Source organism: Trichechus manatus, unplaced genomic scaffold (genome assembly GCF_000243295.1).
Source record: "Trichechus manatus latirostris isolate Lorelei unplaced genomic scaffold, TriManLat1.0 scaffold00010, whole genome shotgun sequence".
Taxonomy (NCBI): Eukaryota; Metazoa; Chordata; class Mammalia; order Sirenia; family Trichechidae; genus Trichechus; species Trichechus manatus.
This window is the reverse complement of record NW_004443946.1, coordinates 24,716,815-24,733,167: the sequence shown is the minus strand read 5'-3', so window position 1 is coordinate 24,733,167 and position 16,353 is coordinate 24,716,815. Positions and strand designations below refer to the sequence as shown.

The 16,353-nt window shown below is 40.6% G+C and overlaps 1 protein-coding gene across 2 annotated transcripts in view; it reads right to left on the bottom strand.

Moving 5' to 3' along the window:
• Window positions 1-15,919, bottom strand: part of RGS6 (regulator of G protein signaling 6) — a 598,382-nt gene extending 582,463 nt beyond the window's left edge. For both annotated transcript variants that reach the window (XM_012560055.2, XM_023726339.1), the window contains exon 1: window positions 15,663-15,919. The gene's annotated coding sequence lies outside the window, so the exon portion shown is untranslated. The remainder of the gene's footprint in view (window positions 1-15,662) is intronic.
• Between the last annotated feature and the right edge of the window lie 434 nt (window positions 15,920-16,353).

Sequence of the window (16,353 nt, the reverse complement as noted above, 5' to 3'; positions counted from 1 at the left end):
AAAAAAAACTCCCAACCAAAAAAAGCCCTGGCCCAGATGGCTTCACTGGAGAATTCTAAAAAAAAAAGGAAAGAAAAAAGGATGCCATTCATAATAGCATTAAATAACTTCAAATGCTATGAATATCTCTAAGGAAAAATAGGTAATATCTTTATAATATAGAAAGGTACAAAACATTAAGAGAAATGAAAGAATATCTAAGTAAATGGAAGGATATACTTTGCTAATGGGTTGAAATAGTCCACACTATAAAGGCAATTACTTCTAATTTGACCTAGAGATTTAATGCAATCCCAATCAAAATCTCATCTAATGATGATTCTAAAATTCATACAGTAATGTAAATAGCTAAGAATATCCAAAGTATTCTTAAATAAGAACAAAGCTAAAGAATATGCACTACTGGATATTAAGCCTTATTATAAAGCTATAGTAATTAAGACAGCATGGTATAAACAAATAGAAGAGAATGGACTAGAAAGTGCAGAAACAGACCCACCTTTATATGATTACCTGAATTATAACAAAGGTGACATTTCAGAATGGTGGAAAAGACAAGACTTTTCAATAAGTGGTGCTGGGTTAATTGACTATCCATATGTTATAGACTGAATTGTGTCCCCCAAAAACATGTGTTGTAAATCCTAATCTCTATGCCTATGGTTATAATTGCATTAGGGAATGTGTCTGCTTTGTTATGTTAATAAGGCAGGATTAGTGTCCGGTGTATCTTGAGTTAACCTCTTTTGAGATAGAAACCCGTTGCTGTGAAGTAGATTCTGACTCATAGCAACCCTACAGGGCAGAGTAGAACTACCCCGTAGAGTCTCCGAAGAGTGCCTTGTGGATTCAAACTGCGTATCTTTTGGTTAGTAGCTGTAGCTCTTAACCACTACTCCACTAGTGTTTCCTTTTGAGATACAGAAAAGATTAAAACAAGCAAAGGGGCAAGCAGAGATGGGAGAAGAGAGATGCCAAGCCACATGAAGATCACCCAGGAGCAGAAGCTAAAAGAGACAAGGACCTTCCTCCAGAGCCGACAGAGAGAGAAAGCCTTCCCCTAAAGTCAGCACTCTGAATTTGGATTTCTAGCCTCCTAAATGGTGAGTAAATAAATTTCTGTTCGTTAAAGCCACCCATTTGTGGTACTTCTGTGATAGCAGCACTAGATAACTAAGACATCATATGAAAACCAAAATAAATCCTGACCTGTTTTTCACACCATAGACAAAAATGAACCCCAGGTGAATTTTTTATCTCAAGATAAAAGTAAAATAATAAGGTTTCTAAAAATTAAAATGGAGAATAACTTCATGACCTTAGGATAGGCAAAAATTCCTTAAGCAGGCATAGAAAACAATGATCATAAAGACATTGATAAATTAGATTACATTACAAGATCTATTTATCAAAAGAGAGTCAAAAAGCAAGCCACAGAGTGGGGAAAGATATTTAAAATACATATGACTGATAAAAAATATTTGCATTTAGAATACTTTTAAAAAGAAAGCTCCACAAATTAATAACCAAAAGATAGCAAACCCGATAGAAAAATAGGCAATAGACTTGAACAGGCGCTATAAAAAAGATGAAATAAAGTGGCCAAAAATATTTAAAAGGCACAATATCATTAGTCATCAGGGAAATGCAAATTAAACCACACTGAGACACTTAGACACCTACCAGAATGGTTAAACTCAAAAGTTGGGCAATCCCAAGTGTTGGAAAGGATACAGAACAACTGAAACACTCATACGCTGCTGATGTTGTTGTGGTCAGGTGCTGTCGAGTCAGTTCCGACCCATAGCGACCCTATGTACCACAGAACGAAACACTGCCCGGTCCTGCGCCATCCTCACAATCATTGTTATGCTTGAGCTCATTGTTGCAGCCACTCTGTCAATCCATCTCATTGAGGGCCTTCCTCTTTTTCTCTGACCATGTGCTTTACCAAGCATAATGTCCTTCTCCAGGGACTGATCCCTCCTAACAACATGTCCGAAGTATGTAAGACGTAGTCTCACTATCCTTGCTTCTAAAGAGCATTTTGGTTGTACTTCTTCCAAGACAGATTTGTTCGTTCTTCTGGCAGTCCATGGTATATTCACTATTCTTCACCAACACCACAATTTAAAGGCATCAATTCTTCTTCGATCTTCCTTATTCATTGTCCAGCTTTCACATGCATAGGAGGCAACTGAAAACACCATGGCTTGGGTCAGGCGCACCTTAGTCTTCAAGGAGACATCTTTGCTTTTCAGCACTTTAAAGAGGTCTCTTGCAGAGGATTTGCCCAATGCAATGTGTCTTTTGATTTCCTGATTGCTGCATCCATGGGTGTTGATTGTGGATCCAAGTAAAATGAAATCCTTGATAATTTCAATCTTTTCTCCGTTCATCATGATGTTGCTTATTGGTCCAGTTGTGAAGATTTTTGTTTTATGTTGAGGTGTAATCTATATTGAAGGCTGTGGTCTTTGACCTTCATCAGTAAGTGCTTCAAATCCTCTTCATTTTCAGCTAGCACGGTTGTGTCATCTGCATAATGCAGGTTGTTAATGGTCTTCCAATCCTGATACCCCGTTCTTCTTCATATAGTCCAGCTTCTCAGATTATCTGCTCAGCATACAGATTGAATATATATGGTGAAAGGCTACAACTCTGACACACACCTTTCTTGACTTTAAATGATGCAATATCCCCTTGTTCTGTCCAAACAACTGCCTCTTGATCTATGTACAGGTTCCTCATGAGCAAAATTAAGTGTTCTGGAATTCCCATTCTTTGCAGTGTTATCCAAAATTTGTTATGATCCATACAGTCGAATGCCTTTGCATAGTCAATAGAACACAGGTAAACATCTCTCTAGTATTCTCTGCTGTCAGCCAGGATCCATCTGACATCAGCAATGATATCCCTGGTTCCACATCCTCTTCTGAATCCCGCCTGAATTTCTGGCAGTTCCCTGTCAATGTACTGCTGCAGCTGCTTTTGAATGATTTTCAACAAAACTTTACTTGAGCATGATATTAATGATATTGTTTGATAATTTCTGCATTCGGTGGGATCACCTTTCTTGGGAATAGACATAAATATGGATTTCTTCCAGTCAGTTGGCCAGGTAGCTGTCTTCCAAATTTCTTGGCATAGACGAGTGAGCACATCTGTTTGCTGAAACTTCTCAACTGATACTCCATCAATTCCTGGAGCCTTGTTTTTCGCCAATGCCTTCAGTGCAGCTTGGACTTCTTCCTTCAGTACCATCAATTCCTGATCATATACTAATACTACCTCTTGAAATGGTTGAATGTTGACCAATTCTTTTTGGTATAGGGACTCTGTGTATTCCTTCCATCTTCTTTTGATGCTTCCTGTGTCATTTAAAATTTTCCCCATAGAATCTTTCACTATTGCAACTTGAGGCTTGAATTTTTTCTTCCAGTTCTTTCAGCTTGAGAAATGCCGAGCATGTTCTTCCCTTTTGGTTTTCTATCTCCAGCTCTTTGCATATTTCGTTATAATACTTTACTTTGTCTTCTCAAGCTACCCTTTTAAATTTTCTGTTCAGTTCTTTTACTTCATCATTTCTTCCATTTGCTTTAGCTACTCAATGTTCAAGAGCAAGTTTCAGAGTCTCTTCTGACTTCCATTGTTGTCTTTTCTTTCTTTCCTGTCTTTTTAATGACCTCTTGCTTTCTTCATGTATGATGTCCTTGATGTCATGCCACAACTCGTCTGGTCTTCGGTCATTAGTGTTCAACGCATCAAATCTATTCTATAAACTGCTGATAGGAGTATAAATTAGTACAACAACTTAGGAAAACTCTTTGTAAGGATGTACTAAGCTGAACATAAGGAGCCCTGGTGGCACAGTGGTTAAGAGCTTGGTTGTTAACCAAAAGGTCAGCAGTTCGAACCCACCAGCTGCTCTGTGGGGGAAAGATGCGGCAGTCTGCTTCTGTAAAGATTATAGCCTTGGAAACTCTATGGGGTAGTTCTACTCTGTCCTATAGGGTTGCTATGAGTCAGAATCAACTCAATGGCAACAGAGAAGCTGAACATTCGAATAACCCATGACCCAGCAATCCAGTCTTAGGTGTATACCAAACAGAAATGCATTCATATATGCACAAATGCATACATACATGAATTTCATAGGATTATTCATAATAGCCCTAAACTGGAAATATCCAAAATGTCCATCAACAGTAGATGAATAAATACATCGTAGCATATTCATACAGTGGGATGCTGGACAGTAGTATAAATGACTGCTACACATCACAACATGGATGTTTCAAACAATATTGAGTGTAAGGCAGAAAGAAAGCGTATATACACATATGTATGATTCCATATATATTTCATATACTTAAAAAATGACAAAGCTATGATGTTAGGAAACAAGATAATGGTTACTTCAGGGAAAAGCGGGTATGTAGTCACTAGAACTCATAGCGACCCTATAGGACAGAGTAGAACTGCCTCATAGGGTTTCCAGGGCTATAAATCTTTACAGAAACAGACTGCCACATCTTTCTACTGAGGAGCAGCTTGTGGGTTCGAACCACCAACCTTTCAATTAGTTAGCAGCTGAGCGCTTAACCACTGTGCCACTCGACAGCAACACGTTTGGTTTTTTGGTTAGTCACTGGAAGAGTACATGAGGTGGTTTCTGGGGACAGGTAATTTTCTATTTCTTGGTCAGGGCAGAGGTGACATGAGTGTATTTACTATGCGAAAATTCACTGAGAGATGATTTGTGTTCTTTTCTGTGTAAATGTTATAGTTCAATAGAATTGCATATTGTCTTAAATGATAGCACAAATAAATGCAGATCTGGGAGACGGATACCGTATCTCGGGCTTTTAAGGTGGCACTTGAGCTGTCTCATGTACAGTGATGCAAAAAAGTGATAAAATTACAGGGATATGGTTGCAGGGATGGTGAAGGAGCCAGAGGTGTCTGCCACCCACTAGATACACTCACTCCTGTGTTTGTACATCAGGCATAGAAAAGGAGCAATAATCGTTGAATGAGAGACCTCGGATAGAGGTGGGAGGGGATTAAAGGATTAAGGGAAAGCCTCACAGTATCCAAAAGCTGTATTTTGGATAATGAAAGTCTTCCACCTCTTATAAGAGCATTTCAGAACTTCCAAAGAGTGGCTGAAATACTCTGCATTTGTTGTTAATAACCTCCTACTGTCCGGCAAATAAAATCCAAACTCCTTCAGCCATTTTAGAAGATTGAGGTTGTTACTGTTTCTGTTTACCCAGTATATTTTTTTTCCTATAAAGTTGCTTTTTCTAGTAAAGAAGGATAAGACTGTGAACTCTCCTGGCCAGAGTAGATCATCTCACTGCACATATCAGTTGGACCAAGGTGGGCATGTGACTGATCAGGACCAATCACACACACACACACACACACACACACACACACACACACACACACACGATCTTTTCCTGTAGGATGATTGTGCTGAAAGGATATGAGATATTTGTGATCATCCGTTTCCCTTGTGGCATCCAAGGAGGAAGTTAAGAAGATGAGGTATTGAGCAAGAGTGCTGACAATATCACTTAAGTCCCTCCATCCAGCCATGCCTGAATTCCCAGATACATGAGCCCAAGAAATTCCCTTCTTCTTCAGTTGGTCTGAATTTTGCTTAAGTTCAGTAGGGCTTTTGTTGCCTTCATTCAAGAGAGCCCTGGCTAATCATCATCATCATCATCATCATCATCATCATCATCATCATCAATCATCATCAATCATCATCATCATCATCATCATCATCATCAATCAATAAATCATCATCAATCATCATCATCATCATCCATATGTGGCATTCAAACTCCTCCACAGATTGACCCTAATTTTCATTTCTAGTCTTATCATAGTTCATCTTTATATAACTAACAGCATGGCCAATCTCAACCACAGGAAACTTGCCCTAAGCAAGAGTTCCAATAATCAAAGTTCAACTTAAATCAGCCTACTTCCAATACAATACATTCTTGATGACCAGCTAGTCATTTCTGTTAAGAATTAGAAAAGATAAGAAACTGGGGAATAAAAAGCGATTTTTTAAAGCAGTGAGGTGGGTGGAGTGTGTTATAAGGCAGATGGTAGGCAGGAGAAGTGAGTTTTGCAGCAAAGCTTTGGAAAACCAAAGGAAGACAAAGTAATGAAAACCTGGAGTTGACAGCATATACTCTGGCATGAAGTTAAATACCCTATACATTGCGGTGAGATAGCTGAGAATTTCCAAAATTAGTCATGCCAAGTAAATTAAATAAAGTTTATCCCAAGCTTTATCCATTTTACCCTTGGGAGACACAGGAATCAGCAATCAACTCTCTCAGCTGAAAGTCTGAAAGGCACTGAACATTTGGACTGAGATCCTGACACAGTGGGAAAAATGTCCATTTGCATGGGGATTGTGCATTGACTGCAATAAAGCAAAACCATTTACAAGTATTTCACTGCAGGGGAGCAATATCCTGGAAAATCGTAAAAAGTGTCTAGGAACTCAGTGTGGCAAACCCTCTTATTATCAACATAAAAACATAAAACCAAACCAGTTGCCATCAAGTCGATTTCAACTCATGGTGACCCTATGTGCGCAGAATAGAACTGCTCCATAGGGTTTTCAAGCCTGTGACCTTTCAGAAGCAGATGGCCAGGCCTTTCTTCGGAGGCCTCTCTGGGTGGGTTTGAACCGCCAACTTTTTGGTTAGTAGTCGAGTGCTTAACTGTTTGCACCACTCAGGGACTCCTATTACCAACATTAGGTGAGTAAAATGTCAATCTACTTTGTCTTCTCATTTTACTTTCAATACGCAAGATAAATATTTACTGAAGTTTAATTTACAACTTAGATTTCCCTTATTCCTTTTTTCTCTTGAAGTTTTAAGTTCATCAACATAGATTTCTCCTGCCAGAAAGATTTTTAAGGTCTTGACTCTCAGTGGGGGAGTGTTAAATATTCTTTGCACACTCCTTGCACTTTGTCACATTTGTCCCTTTATTTACACTTAAATGCCTATAGTATACCTTTACCACCCCTGTCCCCATCTCTGCAGACCCCAAATCAACTGGTCCTCCAAAGTCCTATTCACCCATTCAAGCTCTTCAATGAAATCTCTCAGTGGGAGGTAACCCCTCCCTTCTTTCACTCATTCTTACCACATTCTGTTTCTCCATCCTATCCCCCCACATAATTTTAAGTTTCTTTAACACAGAATTAATTATCTGATTAATCATCATCTTATCCACAGTGCCTATAAAATGGTCTGTGGTAGTGGAATGTATTGCCTGATGTGAACAAGCAGGGCAAAGATCAGGGAAAAGCAACAGAGACCTTGGACCAACTCTGACCTGGGGTAGGCACCTCTCCTTCCGCACACTACCAGTTGACTAACCAGAGATTATTTCCAGGAACACTCTTTCAATAATGCCCTCACAGCAATCACAATTTCTCAGTCCTCTTCTGCAACTGGGGAGTAATGCAGATCAGTAGTGTTAAGCTACTTTGTCTAATATCACATACACCTGGCTATGGGCAGAAACCAGCAGCCAAGCTCCTCAACTACTGTATTTTTACACAAATAGCACTCACCTTCTAAGTTTGTTTGCCAACCACTCCCTCCCCCTTCACGAGGTAGTTTTGTAAGCAGCTATGCTTTTCCCTTCTTTTTTTTACAGCAACAAGTAAAAAAATATTGGCATAGCAGCACTTCTGAAAGTACCTTGCAGGGGGAGTGGTTGGCAAACACCTGTAGAAGGGGTACATTATTTGCGTAAAAATATAGTAGCTGCTATTCTGAAAGTTAAGATGCCTTCCCCTCCACCACAAAACCTAAAACATAATCAATCAATTTATTCTTTGTGAATGCATACTTTCTAGTTTGACCAGCTGCTGAATCAGTCCTTGTATTAGGACGTATGGTCAGCAAAATGATACAATGGCATCTTCCTGCTTGGTTTGGAATCTGAACACAGCAGCACTTATGGAGCACTTTAAAGGAAAAATACGCTGGACGTTTTTTAAAGTTATGGTCTTTCTTCTGGAGAGGTCACAAACAGTAAAACACAGCTAGCTCAAACAAGCATCTAGCTTGGATTGGCAATGTAGATTTATATATATTTTTCTAATTGGAATTAGTTACTAATGATTAGAAATAAGGACCCGTGGTTGTGCAGTGATTAAAGCACTTGACTGCTAATGGAAAGGTCAGTGGTTTGAAACTACCAGCGGCTCCACGGGAGAAAGATGTGACAGTCTTCTTCCGTAGAGATTGATAGCGTTGGAAACCCTATGGGGTCTCTACGAGTTGGAATCGACTCAATGGCAGTGGGTGGATTAGAAATTGAATGGAAACTATGGCAACAACTGGTCTTGTTGAGTGGTGCATGCCCTCTTCACTTTACCACAGTCTTCGCCTGTCCCTAATAAGTCCCAACTCTGAGGTCCAGAGCCAGACACCATTCATCATCACACACGGGTGGCTGTTTGGTACCCATATTTGGTATCCATATTTCTATTGGAAAAGAGTCAGAGGGCCCCATGTTTCATGGAAAATGTATATACATGTATTTCTTTCTGGGAGTAAAACCCTTCTATATGCTTAACACATAGAGAATATTTTTGATGAAAAAATTCAGCTTAAGTTACCGTTGTGAAAGAAACCCTGCTGGCTTCACTTGTTTACCTAACCGGCCTGTGTTTGAGTTTGCAAACCGTTTTCGAAGGATTTTTTCTTCATTCATTCTTTCCACAAATAGCCATTACACAATTACCATGAACCAGACTCTGGGTCAGATGCTGGGGCTGTTGTTGTTGTTAGTTGCTGTAGAGTCAATGAATAAATTGAATAAAACAGAATCCCTGCTCTCATGGAATGTATATTCTAGTGGAAGGAGACAGACAATATACAAATAAATACGTATAATGCAATGTCATAATGATAAAAACCAGTTGCTGTCAAGTCGATTCCAACCTATGGCAGCACGACGTGTGTTAGAGTAGAACTGTATTCTAGTTAAATGCTCAGCTGCTAACCGAAAGGTTGGCAGTTCGAACCCACCAGCCACTCCAGGGCAGAAAGATGCATCAGTCTGCTTCCGTAAAGATTTACAGCCTTGGAGACCCTATGAGGCAGGTCTCCTCTGTCCTATAGGGTCACTATGAGTTGGAATTCGACTTGACAGCTATGGGTTTGGTTTTGGGTTTTAACATTTCAGAAGTAGACCACCAGGCCTTTCTTTCAAGGGGCTTCTGGGTGGGTTTGAACTGCCAACCTTTTGGTTAACAGTCGAGTGCTTAACTGTTTTGTGCCACCCAGGGACTCCTAAGGGTGGTCGACTGTGCCTAAATTCTAGACATCCGCACCACCCAGGGATAAGGCTATGAAAAAATGGGCTGGGTAAGGCAATAAAGAGTGATGGGTAGGGGCAAGGGTTACTATTTTGAAAAAGATGGTCTGGGACAGCCTCTGATGATGGAGATTTTATATTAACTCTTTCTCTGAAAGCAAACATGTTTAATAACCATTTATTATCAACATCTCTCGCCTGAAAAGCTCACCTTTATTCCTCTCTTCACCTGTAAAATTTCTACCTATTTCCCAACGCCAGTGTCTTCCAGATCCGATAAACAATGTTCTTTCCTTTATCTGAGCTGAACTGTCCTTACCGTCATCTATTTGCTACTTGATCTGACTTATAAAATTCCATGCATTCTTTTTCTAAACTGTCATTTAACATCCTTTATTGTTGATTTTCTGTTTATTTCTATCATCTCTCCAAGGCAACTGAAATTATCCCAACGGTAGGGTTTCTGTTTATCCCCATAGCACCTTGTGATATATCAGAGAGACCCAGGACTTCGGGGTCAGATTAGATTTGAATTTAAATCTTGGTTTCTCCACTGAGTAACTATCCGACCTAGGCCAAGTGGCTGAATCTCCTTTCAGCTTTGGTTTCCTCATCAGTAAAATGGCAGTAATACCACCTAAATCCTGAAAAAGGGTTTTGATCTGTAAAGAGCTTTACAAATGCTGATTGTTATTTTGTAAGATCAGCTCACCTCATACCACAGATCCATAGCTTGTAGGCTGGGCAACTTTTTGTTTAGGCAGCCAATTTTTATCAAGCATTTACTATGAGTGGCCTTGTGCTGGGGCTGGAGATAAAATTATAGTTATAAAAAAACAAAACAAAACTATAGCCCAGTAAGGGGGACTAACATTAACGTATAGTTACAAATTAGGATGAGGGCCTCACTACATACTGGATCTGGCCAGTTAAAATCAATTAAGCAATGAGAATGAGGGTTATATTCATTTGCACCTTGCATCCACATCTGTACCAGTTCATACATCCACACCATACATGTCCATGTGTCTGCACCCATGCCAATCCATGTATCCACACACCAGTTCCTATGTCAACATATACCAGTCCATACATCTGCACTGTACTAGTCCATACATCCACGCTGTACCAGTCCATATATCCACACTGTACCAGTCCATACATCCACACTATACCAGTCCATGTATCTGCACCTGTACCAGTCCATACACCCACACTGTACCAGTCCATACACCCACACTATACCAGTCTATACACCCACACTGTAATAGTCCATGCATCCACACTATACCAGTCCATGCATCCAAGCTGTACCAGTCCATACATCCAAGCTGTACCAGTCCATACATCCACCCTGTACCAGTCCACACATCCACACTGTACCAGTCCATGCATCTGGTCTGGTCTGTACCAGTCCATGCGTATACATCCATACCAATCTATTCATCCACACCCATACCAGTCCACGCATCTTTCCTTGTACCAGTCCATTCACCTGCCCCCATACCAGTCCATGTTTCCTCCCATTCAGCCCCACCTATAGCTGTCTCTGTTGCAAGTAAAATAACTCTGTAAACATTTACCAAGCTTCTACCATGCCCCAAGTACTATGAGAGATACCAAGGATACAAAGAAAAAATGAACCGAGGCCTTGCTCTGGGTATGGTTCATAATCTGGCACAAAAGACATCAATGTAGCAGTAGTCTCCTACTTCCCATTTCTCTTCCTGCTCATGATTAATGGCCATTAAGCTCAAGGAAAAAGAGACATCTTTGGCTACCACAGAGGAGGTCTTCCCCACTCCACCCTCTCTCACTTAGATGGCTGGGCCATGGTACTATATACATGATTCTGTTTTCTCCTCATAGTCACACATAATCAAGAGGTATATTTTGTTCTTCCTATTTTATAGATAAAGAAGTTGAGGTTCAGAAACCCAGTTAGTAGGGTTTTCGAATGCCTGTTGTGCTACTTAAGAATCACCAAAAACAGTTCTCTGTCTGGGCTAGCCAGGTCTCAACAAGTGGGACAGAGATGTCTTGGGTACTTCCAACGGGGCGTCACCACTAGTTCACACTCATGCAGGAGACACTCATCTCAGAAGGCTCTGTGTAATTTGGGCTTCCACTTAGGAAAGAAAGATAGAGTCCTTGAGTGGTGCAATCAGTTAACATACTCGACCGCTAACTGAAAGGTCAGAGGTTCAAGTCCACCCAGAAGTGCCTTGGAAGAAAGGCCTGGAGATCTACTTCTGAAAAATCAGTCACTGAATCCTATGGAGCACAGTTCTACTCTGACACAGATGAGGTCACCATGAGTCAGAATCAACTTGATGGCAACTGATAACCATGCAAAAAATTAAAGGTCTTTTTCTTCTCTTTAATGGTTTTACCATATTGTTTGTGCTCCATTACTAACTTAAATGTTGGTGATTCGAACCCACCAAGCAGCACCACAGAAGAAAGGCCTGGTGATCTGCTTCCATCAAGATCACAGCCAAGAAAACTCTATGGAGCAGTTCTACTTTTTAACACATGGGGTCATCATGAGTCAGAATTGACTCAAGGGCAATGGGTTTTGTTTTGTTTTGTTTGGAGAAAAGACAGCTGATACATCATCCTCCAGCACAACTCATTTTAATTGCCTCAGTTAAATGAGCATCTACTTTGTTCTTATTCAAATATTTACACATTTTTTTAAGCTTCCATACATAAAAATGAGCTTTCTCTGCACCTATGTTTCTGCCACCCAAGTATAAAGGAAAGATTAATTTTCTATTCACTAAGTAGCCACACGAGGATGATCACAAATCTCAACTGGTGGATTTCAACCAGTGGAATCTCCTAGGGGTCAAATCCACCCACCCAATGTCAGTGGAAGGGATTGGCGCTGCCACTTACTAGCTTGTGAGCTAACGAAGATTAGTTTGTTTCTCTACATCTCAGCTTCCTTGGTCATAAAACGGAGACCTACCTCATAGAATGGACGCAGACTCTAATAAGCAATGTTCAGGCTTTTTTGGAGGGAGGGAAGAAGGAGTGCTGGGCCACTGTTTGTTTTACCTCCTGCTTTGGTAACTGGGTTAATTAATAGTAAACTTGCTCCACTTTTGGAATATGTGCATACGGTAGAAAATGAATTGCCTCTTCGCAGTCTCAGGGAGGCAATGATGAAGCATTTGATAAGCTTCATGGTTTATAACATCTCAAGCAGGTGCTCCAAGTTGTAATTTAATGTAACTTAATTAGGTTTAATGTTCGTTTTAACTGCCTGCTTGTAAGTATTTTTGCTTTCTTTGTAGTTTGAAGAACTAGGGTTTCATGACTGATTGTTACTCTTATTGTAGAGTTAATAGTTTCAAATTCTGGATGATTTGTTCTATCTTCACTACTTCAGAAAGTTTTTCCCCCCATGAAAAAAATTAACATGGATTCAGCCAGTGCTTACTGAGCACCTACTTACAGGTATATTGCTGGGCACTGGGTAGATGGATTCAAAGAAAAGTGAAACAGGGTTTCTGTCCCCAAGGAGTTTACAATCTAGTTCAGTGGTTCCCACTGTGGTCTCCAGACCAACAGGGTCAGCATCACTTGGGGACTAGTTAAAAAACGCAATTCTCAGGCCTTGCCTCAGATGAACTGAATTAGAAACTCTGAGGGTGGGGTCCAGCAATCTGTGTTTGAACAAGCCCTCTGCAAACAAAGACCATCCTCATCCAGTGTTAAACAGTAAATACGTAGTTAACATAGGGAGGTAAACCTAAAAGTCTCATTTGTCCTTCCAGGAAACAGAGGTCCAGAAAGGTTTCCACTTACCCTAAAACCACAACAACAAAGGCCACACAATGAGTTAGTAGAAGAACTGAAATCAGAACTCAGGACCAATGCTCTTTCTACTTCTTTTCTGAGACTTTAATCCCTAAATCTGATCAGGAGTCCCAAGTATTACTGATTCATGGCACATACCTTGATTTGAAAAGAAAACAAGAGAAACAGAGAACCTAGCTTCCCTGAAAATAAGGGCCACTAAGAAAAATTAAAATCTGTCCTATCAAAACCATCCAGTAAACCAGCAATAATTTCCCAAACCTTTAACACATATCCAAGTTCTATTTACAAGATTTGAATTTTTTTTTTGGTGTGGGGGAGGTTGGAATACAATGAATAATGTCATTAGAATAAAATCTGGAAGAATATTTAGTATGCAGAAGTATTAACAGTAGTTCGTCCTGGGTGGGGGGACTATAAACCATCTTTTGAGGGTTTGTTCCCCCTCAATTTTTTCCAATGGCTATGTATTACTTTGTAATTCGGGGAAAAAAAAGTAAAGCTGTTTTTTGAAATTCTATACCCATATCACTCAACATGAAGGTTTATTTTGCAATTCTATTTCCTTCCATACAGCAGGATAGTGTGTGTATAGTAATTATTTCTATCATACCATTACAACGAAGAAGAAATTTGGTAAATATATTCATTCCAGCTGGCACAGACAATGAAGAGGTTAAATGCTTTCCTAGGTTCAAAGCACTATGAATTAAGACAAGCTAACTGTGAAGCTAAAGGAAAAACTAATCCCAGAATTGAGAACTCTGAGAGCATCCCTTTTTTCCACTGGCATTGAAAAATGTTTATATGATACACAGCTCCTTACTCCTATCTCCTTGATGTTTAACCCCTGGCACAAAACAGAGTGTTCAGCAATTCCTGCCAAAGTCTTGGGAGTTAAGGAGATAAGATTCATGGAAGAAGATCAGACAGATAGGAAACAGAATGATCTTTCACATAAAATTTTGTCCCTGTGGACCGTAAGACATCCAAAATTACTGGCAACTTTCATTGTCCTAAATATCCTTTTTTTTTTCTTTCTCAAGAAATGTTTGCTCATTTAAAAAATGGATATCTTATTCCACAAATAAAAAAATTAAAAGGTTGCTGTCTCATTTAAAGACGCATTTCTGCTGCAAAAGCATTGTTGTAATTTCTCATTTGATAGGACAATTTGCTGCTTCAAAGAAAAACTAGCATTGCTTTACTGAAACTTTTCTCAGCAAAATGAATTCGGCAAACATTAATTGAAGTTTCTTAAATGAGACAGGAAAGTAAAGCAAATAACCAGTCTAATGAATACAGAAGAAAAACACCAGTGGCTACTCACTTTATCAAAATACCTCACAATAGCCGAAGTTTCTAGAAATTTCAGACACTTTCAGGAAAGGACAAGTTATTAAAAACAGAATATATATATACAGTGTGCCCCAGGGTTATACTGCATGAAATCACAATATCTACACAACAATTTGGCTTGACAATAGTATCAGAGAACTCAACTGAAGGAATTTATCATCCTGGTTTTTCGCTGCTCTCCTACAAAAGCATCTCTGTAAAGAGTCTCAAATTTCCCTCAATCCTCTACTTACTCTCATTCACAGGATAGTCAGTCCCAGCCCTTGAAAAATTATTAATAAGAAGAAAGAACATACAACTCCCAGAAAGTTTCCCATCAACCCCCAGCCCCCATTCCATTTAACTACCCACCTGCCTACGAAAATTGTTTTACAAAAGCCTTGCTGTTAATATATTTAGCTAAACCTAACAGTTTCCTTTCAGTTTAACACTTTTTAAGAGACCACACACACACCTTAAAGCTCAGTTTTTCGTTCAATTCTGACACTTAGAAGCCCAGTTCTTACTCTTCCATCTCCCACCCACTCTGGAGAGAAAAAGGTCAAATGTTATGTTGCACCTAACCCTGCTTACTTTTGCAGTTTTACTTTAGAGCTGCTAACAGGTATTTTGATTAGAAACTACCCGCAGATCCAGCTTCTAGGCATTGATAAACGCTGAGGCAACAATTCCAAGCCAACAAGAAGACCCAAAATACCTTCAATTTGCAGCATATAAATGCCACTTGTCTCAAAAAGAAACTTTCTTACGCCATCAGATTTTTAAAAATCGAAATAGAGCAGTTTTCATTCTGAACAAAATTAAATTTTCTGGGTCACATTCCTTGTCTCACTGGGCCACTCTACGCAGCCTAACAGGACTGTAAACACGGCCTCTACACGCAACCAGCTTAGCTGTCATTCTCCTGGAGTGAAAACCTACTGTAGCTCCCTCTCCTCCCGCAGTTCCCCATAGCAGACCTCAGCGCCCACCTCTGCCCTGCACACCTCACCACCACGCTAACTCGTTTTTTCTCCAAACCACAAACGGGCAAGCTTATTCAGAGAAAAAAAGTTAATGAACGTCTGCTGTTAAGTCAGAGCTGCCCTACCGACCTACGATCACAACATTGGAAGACTCGAAAGACCTAAAAGCACGTTCCCTCTGCACGCAAGTCCCGGGCGGGGAGCACTTGACACACCAAAACCCAAAAACACGATTTACATGCAGACCCATCCCACACAAGTCCACATGCCGGCTTGCCTAACCACTTATGTAAGCGCGTGCCTCTACAGTCCCAAACATACACGTACACGCACACACCTGTCATACATCTGGAATGGACATGCACCCGCACCCCTGAGATGAAATCAACACATATGGCGGGGGGGACACATACCGTTTTAAACCACTTCCCCCCCCCCACTTGTTTCTTGCCCATTTTCGTCACAACTACAATTACCTTAGCAACCAAAGAATTGTCTTGACTCCCCCTCCGGCTTCTTAATTTCTCCTAAAGCCAAGCTTGCGCCAGGTTCATGATAAAGCTACGAAAACCAAGGGAACCAGGGCCCGGCAGCCTCTTGGGGACGGAGGGGAAGTCTGGGTCCGTCTCCACGCCGCTCTCCAGCGTCTTGCGTCCTCTTGGCGAGTTTCCGTGGTGGCGAGCGCAGGGGCTCAGGGAGCGGAGAGCGAAGCCTGGGGCTGGCGAGGAGGCGCGGCGAGGCGCATGGTCCCAGGGCGCGGGGCGCTCGGGGTGTCTCCAGCGCGCTCCGGGCCAGCTCCGCTCTCCGCGCTCCCGGGCGC